The sequence below is a fragment of the Bufo bufo genome, chromosome 4 (assembly GCF_905171765.1).
Source record: "Bufo bufo chromosome 4, aBufBuf1.1, whole genome shotgun sequence".
Lineage (NCBI taxonomy): Eukaryota > Metazoa > Chordata > Amphibia > Anura > Bufonidae > Bufo > Bufo bufo.
This window is the reverse complement of record NC_053392.1, coordinates 5,692,190-5,712,048: the sequence shown is the minus strand read 5'-3', so window position 1 is coordinate 5,712,048 and position 19,859 is coordinate 5,692,190. Positions and strand designations below refer to the sequence as shown.

At 45.0% G+C, this 19,859-nt stretch overlaps 1 pseudogene; it reads left to right on the top strand.

Annotated features, from left to right (window-relative positions):
• Window positions 1-19,610, top strand: part of LOC120998314 — a 51,236-nt pseudogene extending 31,626 nt beyond the window's left edge.
• The last annotated feature ends 249 nt before the right edge of the window (window positions 19,611-19,859 follow it).

Here is a 19,859-nt window from a genome sequence, read left to right as displayed (position 1 = left end):
AGGGAAAGGTGCGCAGTGTGGTTTTTGGAAGGCAGATTTTGCTGGACTGGTTTATTTACACCATGTCCCATTTGAAGCCCCCCTGATGGTACTCCTAGAGTAGAAACTCCATAAAAGTGACCCCATTTTGGAAACTACGGGATAAGGTGGCAGTTTTGTTGGGACTATTTTTAGGGTACATATGGTTTTTGGTTGCTCTATATTACATTTTTGTGAGGCAAGGTTACCAAAAATAGAAATTCTAAAATTTCATCTCCATTTGCCATAAACTGTTGAGGTACACCTAAAGGGTTAATAAAGTTTGTAAAATTAGTTTTGAATACCTTGAGGGGTGTAGTTTCTTAGATTGGGTCACTTTTATGGAGTTTCTACTCTAGGGCTGCATCAGGGGGGCTTTAAATGGGACATGGTGCAAAAAAAAAGGCCATCAAAATCTGCCTTCCAGAAACCATATGGCGTTCCTTTCCTTATGCGTCCTGCCGTGTGCCCGTACAGCAGTTTACGACCACATATGGGGTGTTTCTGTAAACTGCAGAATAGGGGTAATAAATATTAAGTTTTGTTTGGCTGTTGACCCTTGCTTTGCTACTGGAAAAAACGGTTTAAAATCGAAAATTTGCCACTTTTTTTTTATTTTTTTTTATTTACCGTGTTCATCTGAGGGGTTAGGTCATGGGGTATTTTTATAGAGCAGATTCTTACGGACACGGCGATACCTAATATGTCTACTTTTTTATTTATTTTAGCTTTACAAAATAATATTTTTGAAAAAAACATTTTTTTGTTTTAGTGTCTCAAGTCTGAGATTATTATTATTATTATTATTATTATTATTATTATTATAATAATAATAATAATTATATATTTTTTTGATTGTCAGTGGCTAAATGGAATTAAAATTGGGGAAGGGTATTATAAAATTTAGTACTCCATGGAAGTGTGGTACTCCCTGAAGCAACCAATAATGCAGAGGCCCGGATGATCGGGGCACGTGTCACACTGAGTCGTGGTGTCCTTCCGTATCCTCCTTCTGTTACACACTCTGCACTTTTTTGGGGACCGGTACCTTGCACAAGGACAGGGGTGATGCCGTTACCGTGAATTGTGGACAGTACAAGGACATCCTTCTTGGAGGTCTCACCCCTGGGGATAGGTACCTGGAGGGGGTAGGTAGGGAGGCCGCGTTGATTTTTCCGCACAGTCCCACAAGCGGACGTGGATCTGGCGGCGAGGGACTGAACAAGGGGATACTAGTATAAAAGTTATCCACGTACAGGTGGTAACCCTTATCTAGCAGTGGGTGCATAAGGTCCCACACAAGTTTCCAGCTAACGCCCAGAGTGGGGGGACATTCTGGGGGTTGAATACGGGAATCTTGCCCCTCGTACACACGAAACTTGTAAGTGTACCCTGAGGCACTCTCACAAAGTTTGTACAGCTTCACGCCATACCTCGCCCGCTAAGAGGGAATATACTGGCGGAAAATGAGTCTCCCCTTGAAAGCAATGAGAGACTCATCAACCGCGACCTCCCTTCCAGGCACATAGGCCTCCAAAAATTTGGCCCCAACGTGATCGATGACCGGCCTGATTTTGTACAGGCGGTCATAGGCAGGATCACCTCGGGGGGAGGGGGGGGGGACATGCTGCATTATCTGAATAATGCAGGCATTTCCGGATGGCCTCAAACCGGGAGCATGTCATAGCTCTACTGTACCGTAAAGTGGGGTCTGGTAGAGGACGTCCCCACTCCAGTAATGCCTGACACTGGGTTTTTCGACTAGGCCCATGTGCAGCAAGAGGCCCCAAAACGTCCTCACCTTGGCTGCACTGACCGGAGTCCAACCATCGGCCCTAGCCAAAAAGTAGCCCAGGTGTTGAGCAATGAACTGTTGGGCGTACAGGTTCGTTTGCTCCACCATCAGATTCTTAAAAAAAAACTAAGTCATATTCAGTGAAGCCCACTGTGGGAATCTGGATTCCTGCTTGGCCAACAAAATCAGGAATCACAGGCTCAAAATGCTCTGGGGTACACCAGACAAGTTCACCGGTAGGGGGCTCAGGTGGACTTATCTGTTGGGCCGGAAAACTAGTATGAGCCCCAGAGCTGCTCGTACTAGTGTGGGCCACAGTGTCCCTGGCGTGGCGGTCCCCTTGCTCCGCCGCCTTGGGGGCTCATCATCATTGCTAGATGATGAGGAGGACGCGGATGACAAGAGGAAAGTGGGGTCATCCTCGTCCTCACTGGGACTCTCTGATTCGGAGGCAAGCAGGGCGTATGTCTCCTCGGCCAGGAACGTCCGGCGGGCAATAGGGGAGTGTGTGTGTGAGTGTGCATGCGTGGAAAACTTTATTCAGTGTGTGTGGGGGACGAGTGTTCACGTACTTACCCTAAGCCTAACAGAAAAAAAAAAAAAAAAAAATTTGAAAGTCCCAAAAAGTGTAAAAATATAAAAAAATTCAAACGTGCTGATCAACGTTGGGGTGGGCAAAAAAAAATAATAAATGCGCCCCAAAAAATGTGTGTGTGGGGGCGGGGGGGCAAGCTGCAGCACCCCTGGGGGTCTAGGGTCACACAGCTGAGTGCTGTGGACCCCAGACACCCGATCCGGTGTTACAACACAATAAAAAAACTATTTTATTTCCCCCCCCCCAACTCTCCCTCACTATTCCTGCCTAATCTACCTCTCCCAAAAACACAGATTTGTGCCTGATGGCACAAAACAACTTGCAATACAGCCGAGCTCCTCTCTCTCTCCTGCTCCACGGATCTCCTCTCTCTCCTGCCCACCTGGCCAGCCGACCAATCGGAAGCGATCCTGAGAGGTGGCGTGACCGCCACCTCTCCGGATCGCAGGACGGTGATAGGTAATGTGATAATACACCACCAATCACCGTCCTATTCCGGGTTATCGGGTTACCAGAGACCCGAATAACCCGGAAACGCAGCAAACCGCAGGTCTGAATTGACCTGCGGTTTGCTGCGATCGCCAACACGGGGCGGGGGGGGGGTGTTACAGGACCCCCTTCTTGGCATTGTACTAAGGTGCCTGCTCAATGATTGTACTAAGGTGCCCAGTTCCGATCACCGCCCGGACATCAAGTACCAGGACATCAGGGCGTACCTGATAGGTTAAATTGGAGCCTGAGGTCTCTCGGGTTGTTTGAGTATAGGGGGGTAATCTTATTTCTCCTCTCAAGATCTTCTATTTTGGTCAGCAGCTCTGAGATCTTTTTATCCCTGCCTTTTTTAGCCGCAGAACCCAATTTAATAAAATTCCTCTCATAAGTGCTTTATGGGCCGACCATAACGAAAAGGGGGATGACACTGACCCAATATTATGTCGGAAATACTCCTGCCATGCAGCTTCTATATCCGCTCTGTATAATGTGCCACTAGAAAGGTGTTGTTACGCCAGAGAGAGTGGTGGGTGGAGGAATTAGGTCTCTTGCAGTGATAGAGTAAATGCTGCGTGATCTGACCATTTTATCACTCCTATGGAGGTTTCTAAAACTTTCGGAAGTAATGATCTGGCGAGCAGAAACAGATCTATGCGGGAGTAGTTCCGATGGACAACAGAGAAGAAGGTGTAGTCCCTCTCCTGTGGGGGCTGTATGCGCCAAATATCATAGAATTTATCCAAAGAGATCCATCATTGGAGGGATTAAAGTTTATGCCTGGAGGAAGCTGAGGAATCTAGGTCTGGATCGGGAGTTAAATTGAAATCTTCACAGAGCAGAAGTTGACCCTGTCTGACTTTATCAATTTTCCTGAGGAGCTTGTTCAGAAAGCTAATTTGATGGGAATTAGGGGCAATAACGCCACCACAGTGTAATGGACATTATTAATGAGGCATACCTGTATGATGTATCTGCCTGCCTCATCTACAATTTTTGAGATAGGGGTGAATGCGAGTGTATCTCTGAAAGCTAAAAGAACTGCCCTCCGTTTTTTGGTAAAGTCTGATTGATTGAATAATTATCAGAAATTTGGGGTGGCGAATTCAGTAACTTTTTCTTACGTTACTATATGAGTTTCTTGGGCACAAAGTATGTCGCATTTGAAGTCTAGGTCCTCCTTCCACATAAAGGATCTTTTCGGAGGGCTTTTAAGGCCCTTTACATTTAGTGATACAATCTTAATAACCATTGTACATACAAGAGAAGTTAAACATTACATTAACCAGGTTGTCCAGGGTAGGAGACTTGGCCCTAGTGATGTCGGGAGCAACTCTTTGGTATCTTTGGAGAACATCCAGTAGCTGAGAAAAGGTGGGAGAAAACTGAAAAACATAAAAAGACAACAATATAACAGAAAACAGAGAAATCTGTTGACTTCTGGATGTAGCAGCTATATACACCCAAGTAGAACGGATAGGCAGGCTTCAATGTTTGGTGCCTCTTCCAGACTCCACCAAGCGCCATTCCTCGGAAAGATGGTGGGGGTCTGGAGGTTTCTCTTTCTGGTAGTCAGTAACTTCAATATTCCAAGAAGATAGGAGAGATCTGCCAGCGTCCACTGAACTGATGGTATGCCAGGAGCCATCTTTGTTTATTAATAGCTTAACTAGGAACCCCCCAGCGATATGCGATTTTATGATCTCTTAACCCCAACATGACAGGGGCCAGTTGGCGATGTTGTTTTAATGTGGCAGCCAAAAGATCAGCGAATAGCTTGATGGTATGGTAAGGGCCGGCAGGGTACCCTTTTTTCTGGACGCCTCTAGTAGCTGTTCCTTTATGTGAAAATAATGAATCCTTGCCAGCACGTCTCTCGGGATAGAGGCTGGGAGATGGCTGGGTCTTGGAACCCTGTGGGCCCTATCAATAACCAGGTCTTGAGCTGTGAGAGTCAGTATGAGGGCCTGAAATAACAAGCAGAGATATTGTTTGAGGTCTTCATTAGGGATATCCTCAGGGATTCCTCTAAACTTTATATTGTTTCTGCGGGATATGTCTTCCAAATCATTGAGCTTAGCCTTTATTTTCTCTAGCTCTTATGACATTTCAGTATGTGCATCCAATTGATTGTTATGGGAGGACGTAAACCCTCCCATTTTATTTTCTATATGGTACACCCTGGGAAGAAGGCCTTGGATGGTGGCCTGAATAGGGGAGATCAAAGCTTGTAGATCAGCGTGTAGGGATTTGCTGACTTCAATTAACATCTCTTTAAAGGGGCTGTCCGAGTTATGGAAAAAAATATATAATATAGCACTGTAAATCTGATGGTCAGTGATATATAACTAATGTGGGGGTCAGCTCCATAGTAGTAGGCACAGCAGTCAGACAGTGACACAATGGCACAGTTCACACAGGGGTTTGCCTGTTTTCTTTATTCTCATCCACAAACAAAATATAAAGCCTTTACATTCAGGCAAAGATGCAAAATAAATTCCTGCTCGGCTGAGCACTAACTAAACATAAAATTACCCTTTCTATACGGGGGCAGGGGCGTTGCTAGAGTCTGAAGAGATCCGGGGCACGAGCCCACACGAAGCCCCACCCCATGAAGCCACGCCCTCATCACCACCGGGGGGGGGGGTTTCACAGTAGTTATTAACCCCTTTCAGCAGTCCCCCCTTCAGTGAATGGGGGACTGCTGAATGGGGTTAATAACTACAGTGAAGGGCCTAGCCGTCTGGGCAACCCCACAGATCCCCCATAAGTGTCGTCACCCACAGATCCCCCATAAGTGTCGTCACCCCACAGATCCCCCATAAGTGTCGTCACCCACAGATCCCCCATAAGTGTCGTCACCCACAGATCCCCCATAAGTGTCGTCACCCACAGATCCCCCATAAGTGTCGTCACCCACAGATCCCCCACAGGGTTGGCCTTAGGTGTTCAGGCGCCCTGTGCGAGCTAACCTTGTGGCGCCCACCCCCCCCCCTACACCTGGTCGCATAAGCACACACAAAGAGGAAAAAAATCATTGTAACAATCACAAGACAGTGATGGCTCTCTGATTTCTGAAAATGTAGCAGTGTTACCTGCAATCCTATGTAAAACCACAGATGACACTAGTGCTGATAATGTGGTAGTGTTACCTGCAGTCCTATGTAAAACCACAGATGACACTAGTGCTGATAATGTGGTAGTGTTACCTGCAATCCTATGTAAAACCACAGATAACACTAGTGCTGATAATGTGGTAGTGTTACCTGCAGTCCTATGTAAAACCACAGATGACACTAGTGCTGATAATGTGGTAGTGTTACCTGCAGTCCTATGTAAAACCACAGATAACACTAGTGCTGATAATGTGGTAGTGTTACCTGCAATCCTATGTAAAACCACAGATAACACTAGAGCTGATAATGTGGTAGTGTTACCTGCAGTCCTATGTAAAACCACAGATAACACTAGAGCTGATAATGTGGTAGTGTTACCTGCAGTCCTATGTAAAACCACAGATCACACTAGTGCTGATAATGTGGTAGTGTTACCTGCAATCCTATGTAAAACCACAGATAACACTAGAGCTGATAATGTGGTAGTGTTACCTGCAGTCCTATGTAAAACCACAGATAACACTAGAGCTGATAATGTGGTAGTGTTACCTGCAGTCCTATGTAAAACCACAGATAACACTAGTGCTGATAATGTGGTAGTGTTACCTGCAATCCTATGTAAAACCACAGATAACACTAGTGCTGATAATGTGGTAGTGTTACCTGCAGTCCTATGTAAAACCACAGATGACACTAGTGCTGATAATGTGGTAGTGTTACCTGCAATCCTATGTAAAACCACAGATAACACTAGAGCTGATAATGTGGTAGTGTTACCTGCAGTCCTATGTAAAACCACAGATAACACTAGTGCTGATAATGTGGTAGTGTTACCTGCAATCCTATGTAAAACCACAGATAACACTAGTGCTGATAATGTGGTAGTGTTACCTGCAGTCCTATGTAAAACCACAGATAACACTAGAGCTGATAATGTGGTAGTGTTACCTGCAGTCCTATGTAAAACCACAGATAACACTAGAGCTGATAATGTGGTAGTGTTACCTGCAGTCCTATGTAAAACCACAGATCACACTAGTGCTGATAATGTGGTAGTGTTACCTGCAATCCTATGTAAAACCACAGATAACACTAGTGCTGATAATGTGGTAGTGTTACCTGCAGTCCTATGTAAAACCACAGATGACACTAGTGCTGATAATGTGGTAGTGTTACCTGCAGTCCTATGTAAAACCACAGATAACACTAGAGCTGATAATGTGGTAGTGTTACCTGCAGTCCTATGTAAAACCACAGATAACACTAGTGCCGATAATGTTGTAGTGTTACCTGCAATCCTATGTAAAACCACAGATAACACTAGTGCTGATAATGTGGTAGTGTTACCTGCAGTCCTATGTAAAACCACAGATAACACTAGAGCTGATAATGTGGTAGTGTTACCTGCAGTCCTATGTAAAACCACAGATAACACTAGTGCCGATAATGTTGTAGTGTTACCTTCAGTCCTATGTAAAACCACAGATAACACTAGAGCTGATAATGTGGTAGTGTTACCTGCAGTCCTATGTAAAACCACAGATAACACTAGTGCTGATAATGTGGTAGTGTTACCTGCAGTCCTATGTAAAACCACAGATAACACTAGTGTAGATGATGTGGTAGTGTTACCTGCAATCCTATGTAAAACCACAGATAACACTAATGCTGATAATGTGGTAGTGTTACCTGCAGTCCTATGTAAAACCACAGATAACACTAGTGCTGATAATGTGGTAGTGTTACCTGCAGTCCTATGTAAAACCACAGATAACACTAGTGCTGATAATGTGGTAGTGTTACCTGCAGTCCTATGTAAAACCACAGATAACACTAGTGTAGATCATGTGGTAGTGTTACCTGCAATCCTATGTAAAACCACAGATAACACTAGTGCTGATAATGTGGTAGTGTTACCTGCAGTCCTATGTAAAACCACAGATAACACTAGTGTAGATCATGTGGTAGTGTTACCTGCAATCCTATGTAAAACCACAGATAACACTAGTGTAGATCATGTGGTAGTGTTACCTGCAGTCCTATGTAAAACCACAGATAACACTAGTGCTGATAATGTGGTAGTGTTACCTGCAGTCCTATGTAAAACCACAGATAACACTAGTGCTGATAATGTGGTAGTGTTACCTGCAGTCCTATGTAAAACCACAGATGACACTAGTGCTGATAATGTGGTAGTGTTACCTGCAGTCCTATGTAAAACCACAGATAACACTAGAGCTGATAATGTGGTAGTGTTACCTGCAATCCTATGTAAAACCACAGATAACACTAGTGCTGATAATGTGGTAGTGTTACCTGCAGTCCTATGTAAAACCACAGATAACACTAGTGCTGATAATGTGGTAGTGTTACCTGCAGTCCTATGTAAAACCACAGATGACACTAGTGCTGATAATGTGGTAGTGTTACCTGCAGTCCTATGTAAAACCACAGATAACACTAGTGTAGATCATGTGGTAGTGTTACCTGCAGTCCTATGTGAAACCACAGATAACACTAGTGTAGATCATGTGGTAGAGTTACCTTCGTCCTTAGTGTGCCTTCCTGAGTCTATCGCACGGACTCCATGATGGCGGCGCTGCCTCCTCTTCCATCTTCTTCCTCCGCACAGAACGTCCTGATGCAGCTGCGTCAAGACATAGGAACAGTGGGCATGGTGATGGTGACACACAGGGACAGACACACACACACACACACAGGGACGGACACACACATACATATGATAAATATGATCACATCACAGTTCCTGCCTCTCTGCTTTGGTAAAGCTGGGCTATGCCAGGCTTTAGCAGAGTGGGCACAGGACAGTGGACACAGAGCACAATATGTATGCAAGCACAGCTGAGCGAGTGCAGGTCAAGGGCCCGCATACACATTGCTCCTTATGCCTGTCATACCCCCCCCCCCCCATTTTGGGGGGCATTAGGGGTTGGATGATGCGGAGTGTGCACATAGCCACCAATCATATCCCCCACCCCCTCCTAAAGGTAACTGATGTGCTGGGGGAGAGGAATATGATTGGTGGCTATGTGCACACTCAACATCAGCAGCAAAGAGTTAAAGTCCAACCCTTAATGGCCCCCCCTGAGTCCTCTCTGAGACCCCCCCTCACCCATTGCACACTTTTCCCACTCCAGCACCCCCCCCAGTCACCATGGCATTGGCAAATTTCTCCCTGTCCCGACCCCTCCAGATGGGCAGCATCAGCACATCTCTGTCCCGTCCCCCCCAGTCACCATGGCATTGGTTACGCATTGTCCCCCATTACGTGCCAGTAATAAGCCCCCCATTACGTGCCAGTAATAAGCCCCCCATTACGTGCCAGTAATAAGCCCCCCATTACGTGCCAGTAATAAGCCCCCCATTACGTGCCAGTAATAAGCCCCCCCATTACGTGCCAGTAATAAGCCCCCCCATTACGTGCCAGTAATAAGCCCCCCATTACGTGCCAGTAATAAGCCCCCCATTACGTGCCAGTAATAAGCCCCCCATTACGTGCCAGTAATAAGCCCCCCATTACGTGCCAGTAATAAGCCCCCCCATTACGTGCCAGTAATAAGCCCCCCCATTACGTGCCAGTAATAAGCCCCCCCATTACGTGCCAGTAATAAGCCCCCCATTACGTGTCAGTATTAAGCCCCCCCATCATGTGCCAGTATTAGGTCCCCCCATCATGTGCCAGTATTAAGCCCCCCCATCATGTGCCAGTATTAGGGCCCCCCATCATGTGCCATTATTAAGTAAGTCCCCCCCCCCATCATGTGCCATTATTAAGTAAGTCCCCCCCCCCATCATATGCCATTATTAAGTAAGTCGTCCCCCCCCCCCCATCATGTGCCATTATTAAGTCCCCCCCCCATCATGTGCCATTATTAAGTAAGTCCCCCCCCCATCATGTGCCATTATTAAGTAAGTCCCCCCCCAATCATGTGCCATTATTAAGTCCCCCCCCATCATGTGCCATTATTAAGTAAGTCCCCCCCATCATGTGCCATTATTAAGTAAGTCCCCCCCATCATGTGCCATTATTAAGTAAGTCCCCCCCTCCCCAGTATCACTATTGTAAAAAAAAAAAAAATAACACTTATACTTACCTCAGTGTCAGCGATGCGATGCAGACTCTTCTGGCCTGTGTCCCACGCTGTATGGCTCAGGCGGCGCGATGACGTCATCGCGCCGCCTGCGCCAGCCTCTGATAGGCTGCCGGCCTAGTGCCTGCAGCCTATCAGAGCAAGGGGAAGGGACACGCCTCTCCCTCCCCTGCACCGCCGCTGGCACAGGCAGATTACAATGGAGATGAGCGCAATGGAAATGCTCATCTCCCTGTGCCCGGCGGCGGCTCACTTGGGGGGGGGGGGGGGCGCATTTTAGTTGGGGGGGCACAGCATGATGGCGACGCCACTGGCACTGCAGAATAAAGATTTGCGTCACGGCGGGCTGTCGGCCGCCCGGCGCCCCTGTTGCTATGGCGCCCTGTGTGGCCGCACAGCCCGCACACCCCATAGGCCGGCCATTCCCCCATAAGTGTCGTCACAGATCCCCTCCCCGCCCAGTGCCACCTCCTAGCTAATTTATTCACTTAACTTGTCTCTGTGTATTCTCAGGCGCACTGGCAGAGGCAACGTCGAACGAGGTGCGCTGGAAGACGGCGCATGTGCACTTCGCTCGACGATGCCTCTGCCAGTGCAAGATTACACAGAGGCAAGTGAAGTGAATAAATTAGCTAGGAGGCGGCGCCGTGGGCATTCGGGGCACTGGACAAAACATCCGGGGCTCCAGCCCCGAATGTTTTGACCTAACGACGCCCCTGACGGGCGGCCTACTACCAGCCACACGACACAATTCAAAATAAACTCTGTGTCCTTTTTGTTGTTTGCACAGACTTCAGCAGCAATGGTGAAAGCCAGTCAGTTCAACCAGTCCCCACCCAGACATGCTCATAGTGCAAACCTTCATAGCCCAGAAATGAGCTGAGCTCCATCACCTGGCTCAGAGCTCTATATGAAACCTGTTCTGGACAGGAAGGGAATGAGGAGCCCCGCTACCAACCTGCATCCTCATTCCATTAAAATCCAGGCCCGACAACACCATGTATGTTTTGCTAAGGCAGACCATCTTTTCCTGGATTTCTGATATCTCACCCAGGTTTCCTAGTTGATATCCACCTCCTGTAGCGTAGTACATGGTATATGAAAGAAACCTAGGTGAAATATAACTATTCTCTACTACTTTTCCAGTCACTCTCTCACACTAAGCTAAGCAAGTTTTAAGCAAAAAAATATCTATTTCCTCATTTCCCTGGTTCTCTTCTGGCCCATTGTTTACTTGCAACAACAACCATCTGTGCCCCTCCCCCTGTAGTGCTAAGAGAGTGAATACAAGTACTGCCCTGAGTGATGTCTGCCGGCTGGGAGACTCAGCAGCATATTGTATGTGTAGGACTACAAGTCCCAGCTGTACAATGACACTGCTGATACACACAGGATCTCCCCCCTACCTGCAATGCTCTGCAGAACTTCTCTATCAGCTCCTGTGCCCAGCATTTGTCTCCTCACTGCCTGCAGCTACACAGTAAACACTTGTCTGTGCAGCTGAAGGGGTTAAAAATCCTGGGAGAGAGCAATAAGCAGCAGCCGGCAGTGCAGGGGGGCGTGGCCAGCACAGTGAAGTCTCGTGTACAGATCTCTCGGGCTTGTGCACGAACATTATCAGAGCAGGGAGAGAAGCTGACATCATAGTTCATGTGACCCTCAGTGAAATCTGAGAAACCAGCCACTGGAGATAAAGGGAGTTAATTGGAAAGCTGTTACATTTGCCTAGTTAGAAAGATAGAACAAAAAAATATCTCGGACAACCCCTTTAACCCCTTAAGGACACAGCCTTATTTCACCTTGAGGACCAGGCCATTTTTTTGCAAATCTGACCAGTGTCACTTTATGTGGTGATAACTTTAAAACGCTTTTACTTATCCAGGCCATTCTGAGATTGTTTTCTCGTCACATATTGTACTTCATAACACTGGTAAAATGGAGTAAAAAAGAAATCATTTTTATTTATACAAAAATACCAAATTTTCCAAAATGTTGGAAAAATTAGCAAATTTCCAAGTTTCAATTTCTCTACTTCTATAATACACAGTAATACCTCCAAATATAGTTATTAGTTTACATTCCCCATATGTCTACTTCATGTTTGGATCATTTTGGGAATTTAATTTTTTTGCCAAATTTTCCATTTTAATCCATTTTTTTCCACTAACAAAGCAAGGGTTAACAGCCAAACAAAACTATATTTATTGCCCTGACTCTGCGGTTTACAGAAACACCCAACATGTGGTCGTACACCACTGTACGGCCCCACATCAGGGCGTAGAGGGAAAGGAGCGCTGTGTGGTTTTTGGAAGGCAGATTTTGCTGGACTGGTTTATTTGACACCATGTCCCATTTGAAGCCTCCTGATGCACCCCTAGAGTAGAAACTCCAAAAACGTGACCCCATTTTGGAAACTACAGGATAAGTTGGCAGGTTTTTTTGGTACTATTTTAGGGTACATATGATTTCTGGTTGCTCTATATTACACTTTTTGCGAAGTAAAGTAACAAAAAATAGAAATTCAGAAATTTCATCTCCATTTACCATTGACTCTTGTGGAACACTTAAAGGGTTAACAAAGTTTGTAAAAATCAGTTTTGAATACCTTGAGGGGTGTAGTTTCTTAAATGGGGTCACTTTTCGGAGTTTCTACTCTAGGGGTGCATCAGGGGGGCTTCAAATGAGGCATGGTGTCAAAAAACAAGTCCAGCAAAATCTGCCTTCCAAAATCCATATGGCATTCCTTTCCTTCTGCGCCCGGCCGTGTGCCCGTACAGCAGTTTACGACCACATGTAGGGTGTTTCTGTAAACTACAGAATCAGGGCAATAAATATTGAGTTTTGTTTGGCTGTCAACCCTTGCTTTATTACGGGAATAAATGAATTAAAATGGAAAATTTGCCAAAAATACCTGTTTTGGCACCGTCTTTATTTTTTTTATTATTTACAACGTTTATCTGACAGATTAGATCATGTGCTTTCAATTTTGTCATAGTTTTTTATTTTTTATGGCATTCACCGTGCAGGGAATGTAACATGACCGTTTTATAGATCAGGTCGTTATGGACGCGGTGATATATAACATGTGTAGGGATTTTTTTTTTTTTTTTTTTTTATTTTTTTAATCGGGGATAAATGTTTTTTTTTTTTTTTTTTTTTACCCAGACCCACTTGGTTCTTGAAGATCCAGTGGGTCTGATGTCTGTATAATACAGTACAGTACACTATATAGTGTACTGCACTGTATTTCACTTACACTTTGTCTGAACAGATCTCTGCCTTTAGCACAGATCTGTTCAGCACCATGGACAGCAGGATGCCTGAGAAGGTGTCCTGTTGCCATGGGAAACTTCCCCGTCTGCCACAACTGAGCAGACGGGGAAGGGAGAGGGGGGGCTCCCTCCCTCCATGACCCCATCCTGTCCGGAGGCTGCAAAGGCACAGCAGCCCCCCGATGGGAGAGGTAGGGAGCTCCCTCCACTTCCATACAGCGGTCCCTACGGCCCGCAGCATGGAAGGGGTTAAAACGTCTCACATCTGCACAGATGTCAGCCGTTTGAATCCGAGTGTCAGCAATGAGCTTACACTGATTCAACCGCTCGGTCATCCTGAGAATAAAGGGGGGACGGGCGGAAGATCGCGCAGCCGTCCGCAATCCCCCCCCCCCCCGCTGCGCCTGCAGGCACAAAAACACAGAGGGCTGCAGGGGGTGTTAACCTTGAAATACAGGCACTTTGAGGTTTCTGATCCCTGCGGTCACAGACCGCAGGGATCAGAAACTTGCATAAGCGCTACAAACCGCAGGTCTGAATTGACCTGCGGTTTGTAGCGATCGGCAATGCGGGGGTCACAGGACCCCCCTAGGCATTGTCGCAGGGTGCCTGCTGAATGATTTTAACAGGCACCCCGTTCCGATCACTGCCGTTCGTGCCGCAGTGATCAAAACTACACAGGACGTACGGGTACGCCCTGTGTCCTTAAGTACCGGGACATCAGAGCGTACCTGTACGCCCTGTGTCCTTAAGGGGTTAAGCAAGGTACCCGAGGCGGGTTGACTTGATGTTTGGAATTGGGCCAGGTTAGGGGCCACCGAAGAGAGTCTTGGTGAGTCAGTATATTCACTCACCGCTCTGGAGGCACCGGAGAGACGGACTCTGCTTCTCCGGACTGCTGGTAGAGGACAAAGATGGCGCATGCCACGTCCGGGAAGGCAGCGGTACGGCTGAATCCCCCACATCAGGGTGTTTGAGAGGTCTGCGCTGCTTCTCCCTGGTATGCGCAGTGGTGAGGGCTCATTATTCCCGGTGTCTGGGGAAGGAGGAGATGCCTCCGGTGCATGCTGTGGCGGGGAGAATGATCCCTGAGAGCCTGCTTGCGGATCCTCAAAACACGGATGCCGCCCGTGTGCCTTCTGCAATTTACAGAACAGACGGCCCATTATAGAAATGCCGATAGTTGTCCGCAAAACGAACAAGAATAAGATATGATCTATAATTTTCACGGGGCCACGGAATGGAGCAACGGATCCGGACAGCACACAGAGTGCTGTCCACATCTTTTGCGGCCTGCTGATGTGAATGGGTCTGCACCCGAGCCGCAAAAAATGCGGCTTGGATGCGGAACCAAACCACGTGCATGTGAATGCGCCCTAAGGCTACTTTCACACCTGCGGTTTTTCTGGATCTGGCAGGGTTCTGCAAAAACACTTCCGTTAGGATAATACAACTGTCTGCATCCGTAATGAACGGATCCGGTTCTATTATCTTTAAAATAACCAAGATGGATCCGGCGCCAAAACCATTGTAAGTCAATGGGTGCCGGATCCGTTTTCTCAGACACATTATCCCATGACACACACAACCACTGTATGCAGCGTTTTTCTGTCCGCCATGGGAACGCAACCAAATGGAACGGAATGTAATCTGGTGACTTCGTTCTGTTCAGTTTTGTCCCTATTGACAATGAAGGGACAGAACTGAAGTGTTTTCCTCCGGTATTGAGATCCTACGACATATCTCAATACCGGAAAGGAAAAATGCTGATGTGAAAGTAGCCTTAATCTTGCACCACAGAGGACACTACATTCCTAGTCCAATAACTTGCACTTAATGCAATGTCCAGTACGTGGGCTGCACAACCTGCCCTTTGAAGGGCTCATGAACACAAACACATATCTTTAGTTCGCATCTGATCAGCATTTTTTGTGGGTCGGATGCGGACCCGTTCACTTCAGTGGGGCTGTAAAAGATGCGGACAGCACACCATGTGTCCACATCCATATGTCTGTTCCGTGGCCCTGCAAAAAAAATAGAACATGTCCTATTCTTCCCCGCATTACGCACAAGGATAGGACTATTCTATAGAGGGCAGGACCTTCAGTTCTGCTAAATGCGGAACGCATAGAGCGGTATCCATGTTCTGCAAATCCGCAGTTTGCGGCCTGCAAAAATGCCAATAGTCGTGTGCATGAGCCCTAAAAGAGATGACACGGAAGCATTTGTCACCAGCAAAAATGCAGTTAACCCCTCCTCGGCCTCCAAACATTTCATACAACATCACACAAACAACACAGATGGTTTAGAGGTATGGGAACTGAAAAAGTTAAATGATGGGAGGGGGATTCAGAAAAGAAGATGACTGAACGAGAGGCGTACTGAAAACTAGATATCCAGAAGGATGGAATGACTGATAACATCCCACTATTGCTAATAGTGATGAGCGAAGCGAACAGCGGATCCTAGATCCAAAGTCGCTTCCCTCAAAACGTCGGATTAAAGGGGTTGTCCAAGTTATATTTGTCCTCAGGATAGGTCATCAATATCAGATCGGCTGGGGTCCGACACCCGGACGATCAGCTGTTTGAAGAGAAGGTGCGTCCCGTGCCAGCGCCTCCTCCTTCTCTTCACTGTTTACCTTCTAGCTGTTGTATCTGCAGCGGTGAGCAGGTGTAATTACAGCCAAGCCGTCCCATTCATTTCTATGGGATGGATCGTTACTGTACAAGTGTACAGTAATGAGCCGTCCTATAGAAATGAATGGGACGGCTTTGGTGTAATTACACCTGCTCACCGCTGCAGATGCAACGGCTAGAAGGTAAATAGTGAAGAGGAGGAGGCGCTGGCACGGGGCGCACGCCTTCTCTTCAAACAGCTGATCGTCCGGGTGTCGGACCCCAGCCGATCTGATATTGATGACCTATCCTGAGGACAAATATAACTTGGACAACCCCTTTAATGCTGTACAGAGATCCGTCTCTCTACAGCATTAAAATGTACGGCCTCCGATAAGGCGAAGTCAGTTATTTGCAAAGTCTCGCAAGAGTTCATGGAATAACTGCGGCATTTGAAGTGAAAAACGACTTTAAAACTTGGATCCAAACTCTGCTTCAGATCGGAGGTACCAGTCAGAACCATAGGAGCACAGTGTAATTGTACTAGACTCCAATGCATACATGCCCCAACATGAGCCCTCGCACAGCTCCGTGCATATAATAATTGTATTATAAATGAATCATAAGTAATGTAAGAATATGCTGATGCAAAGAAAAAGTTTTTTTTTTCCAAAATGTTTCATCCCCCCCCCCCTCCCCCAGTATTAAAATACAAGAAAAACCTATACACATTTGATATCATTATAATCGTAGTGACCCGGTGAATGGAAGTAACAGGTCAGTTTTACCTTAAAGGAAATGTTGTAAAATTAAAACCCATAAAACTTTGTTGGAAATTTTTATTTTATTTTTTATAATTCCACCCCACCATTTGGAAATTATTTCTCCGCTTCCCACTACATTGTATGCAACCGTAAATGGTTCCATTAAAAAGTACAACTTGTCCCGCAACAAAAAAGCTTGCAATAGCTATGTGAATGGGAAAATAAGAGTTATGGATTTGGGAAGGCTGGGAGTAAAAAAAAGAAAATTGAAAATTGCCAGAACATTAAAGGGTTAATGTCCCAGAATTGAGGGGGGTGGGGTGGTTACTGAGTGCAGACCAGAATCTGGGACTTCGGAACACATTCTGTGTCATACTCCAGGCTGAATCGATCATCTAGTAGATGATTTATCCGCACACTGTAGAAAGAAAAAATGTGACCTCCTTGCGCAAATTCACTCCATTGATTTAGGCTAAATCTGCAAGCAGATCCTCAATATGCAAACTCAGAAACTCAGGAGACGTTCAAGAGTCGGCCTTAAATTTCTACAGCAAATACATTGCAGAGAAAGGGAAGGATGTATTCCTCACATTCCTGATGGATCCACTTCTGGCACAAAAAATGTATTTTTATATTGTATGTGTCTCTCCAGCCTAAGGCCAGATTCACATGAGCTTATTACGGAAATATTATACATCTGTATTGTGCACATGTGTCCCCACCACAGGTTCAGCTGACATCAACTCACAGCATCATAGATACAAGTGCACGTAACATAGATGGATATGTCTGTTACATGTGAATCCAGCCTTATTGGAATGGGATAAATTTATCAAAAAGTTTTAACAATAAATCATAAAATCTATTCTTAATCTTAACAGTAAATCCCTGTGAGAAGCCTGAAGGAAACATCATCATGTTATCTCTAGATTATAAAGAAGATGAAGATACCAGGCAGCGCTCTTCAGAAGAAAACTTCATTACCTGTACTGTACATCCAGGACTTCACAATGCAGAGCCATCAAATAATTCCCCCAAGAATGAGGAACTTTCTAATGACCAATCACAGATTATCAACCCAAGTCCAAATCTATCATATAATCATCCTAAACATGAGGATTCTTCTACTGATCAATCACAGATTATTACTCCAAATATAAGGCAGAAACGGGGTAAAATATTTAATTGTGAGGAATGTGGAAAACAGTTCAGATGTAAGTCAGAGCTTTCTGTACACAAAAATCAACACAAAGGAGAGAAGCCGTATTCATGTTCAGAATGTGGGAAATGTTTTACCAAGAAATCAAGCCTTAATCTACATAAAAGAATTCACACAGGAGAGAAGCCATATTCATGTTCAGAATGTGGGAAATGTTTTACAAATAGATCATATTTGCTTGCACATCAAAGAATTCACATTGGAGAGAAGCCACATTCATGTTCAGAATGTGGGAAATGCTTTAACAGGAAATCAAGCCTTGAGCTACATAAAAGAATTCACACAGGAGAGAAGCCATATTCATGTTCAGAGTGTGGTAAATGTTTTACAGCTAGATTATATCTGGTTGTACATGAGAGAATTCACACAGGAGAGAAGCCATATTCATGTTCAGAATGTGGGAAATATTTCAGAGAAAAAAGACATCTTACTACACACCAGAGAAATCACACAGGAGAGAAACCATTTTCATGTTCAGAATGTGGGAAATATTTCAGAGAAAAAAGACATCTTACTACACACCAGAGAAGTCACACAGGAGAGAAACCATTTTCATGTTCAGAATGTGGGAAATGCTTTACCCATAAATCAAGCCTTGATCAACATAAAATAATTCACACAGGAGAGAAGCCATATTCATGTTCTGAATGTGGAAAATGTTTTATAGAAAAAAAAGGTCTTACTAAACATCTCAGAATTCACACAGGAGAGAAGCCGTATTCATGTTCAGAATGTGAAAAATGTTTCATGGAAAAAAAAGATCTTACTAAACATCTCAGAATTCACACAGGAGAGAAACCATTTTCATGTTCAGAATGTGGGAAATATTTCAGAGAAAAACAACAACTTACTACACACCAGAGAAGTCACACAGGAGAGAAACCATTTTCATGTTCAGAATGTGGGAAATGCTTTACCCATAAATCAAGCTTTGATCAACATAAAAGAATTCACATAGGAGAGAAGCCATATTCATGTTCTGAATGTGGAAAATGTTTTATAGAAGAAAAAGATCTTACTAAACATCTCAGAATTCACACAGGAGAGAAGCCGTATTCATGTTCAGAATGTGAAAAATGTTCATGGAAAAAAAATATCTTACTAAACATCTCAGAATTCACACAGGAGAGAAACCATTTTCATGTTCAGAATGTGGGAAATATTTCAGAGAAAAACAACAACTTACTATACACCAGAGAAGTCACACAGGAGAGAAACCATTTTCATGTTCAGAATGTGGGAAATGCTTTACCCATAAATCAAGCCTTGATCAACATAAAAGAATTCACATAGGAGAGAAGCCATATTCATGTTCTGAATGTGGAAAATGTTTTATAGAAAAAAATGGTCTTACTAAACATCTCAGAATTCACACAGGAGAGAAGCCATATTCATGTTCTGAATGTGGAAAATGTTTTATAGAAAAAAAAGGTCTTACTAAACATCTCAGAATTCACACAGGAGAGAAACCATTTTCATGTTCAGAATGTGGGAAATGCTTTACCAAGAAATTAAGTCTTGATCGACATAAGAGACTCCACACAGAAGAGAAGACATGTTGATGTTTTGTGTAAGAATAATGTTTTACAAATAAATTAGTCTTTCAAACTTGGAGACGTGTGTTCATTTTACCTCATTGTGCCAATATTGTATGCGAGTGAGCAACAGAAATCATGCTTACAAGTCGCTGATAAACCTTTTGTTTCTTTTTACTTCATTCCAATATAAAATGGTACATCATGAGGGACGCTGAGACAGACATCGTTCACACCTCCTCCCCTCCATGTGACGTTTCGGGAGAACACGCCTCCTTACTCATGCATGCAGGTAGAGGGGGAGGTGGGATTTTTATAGCACCAAC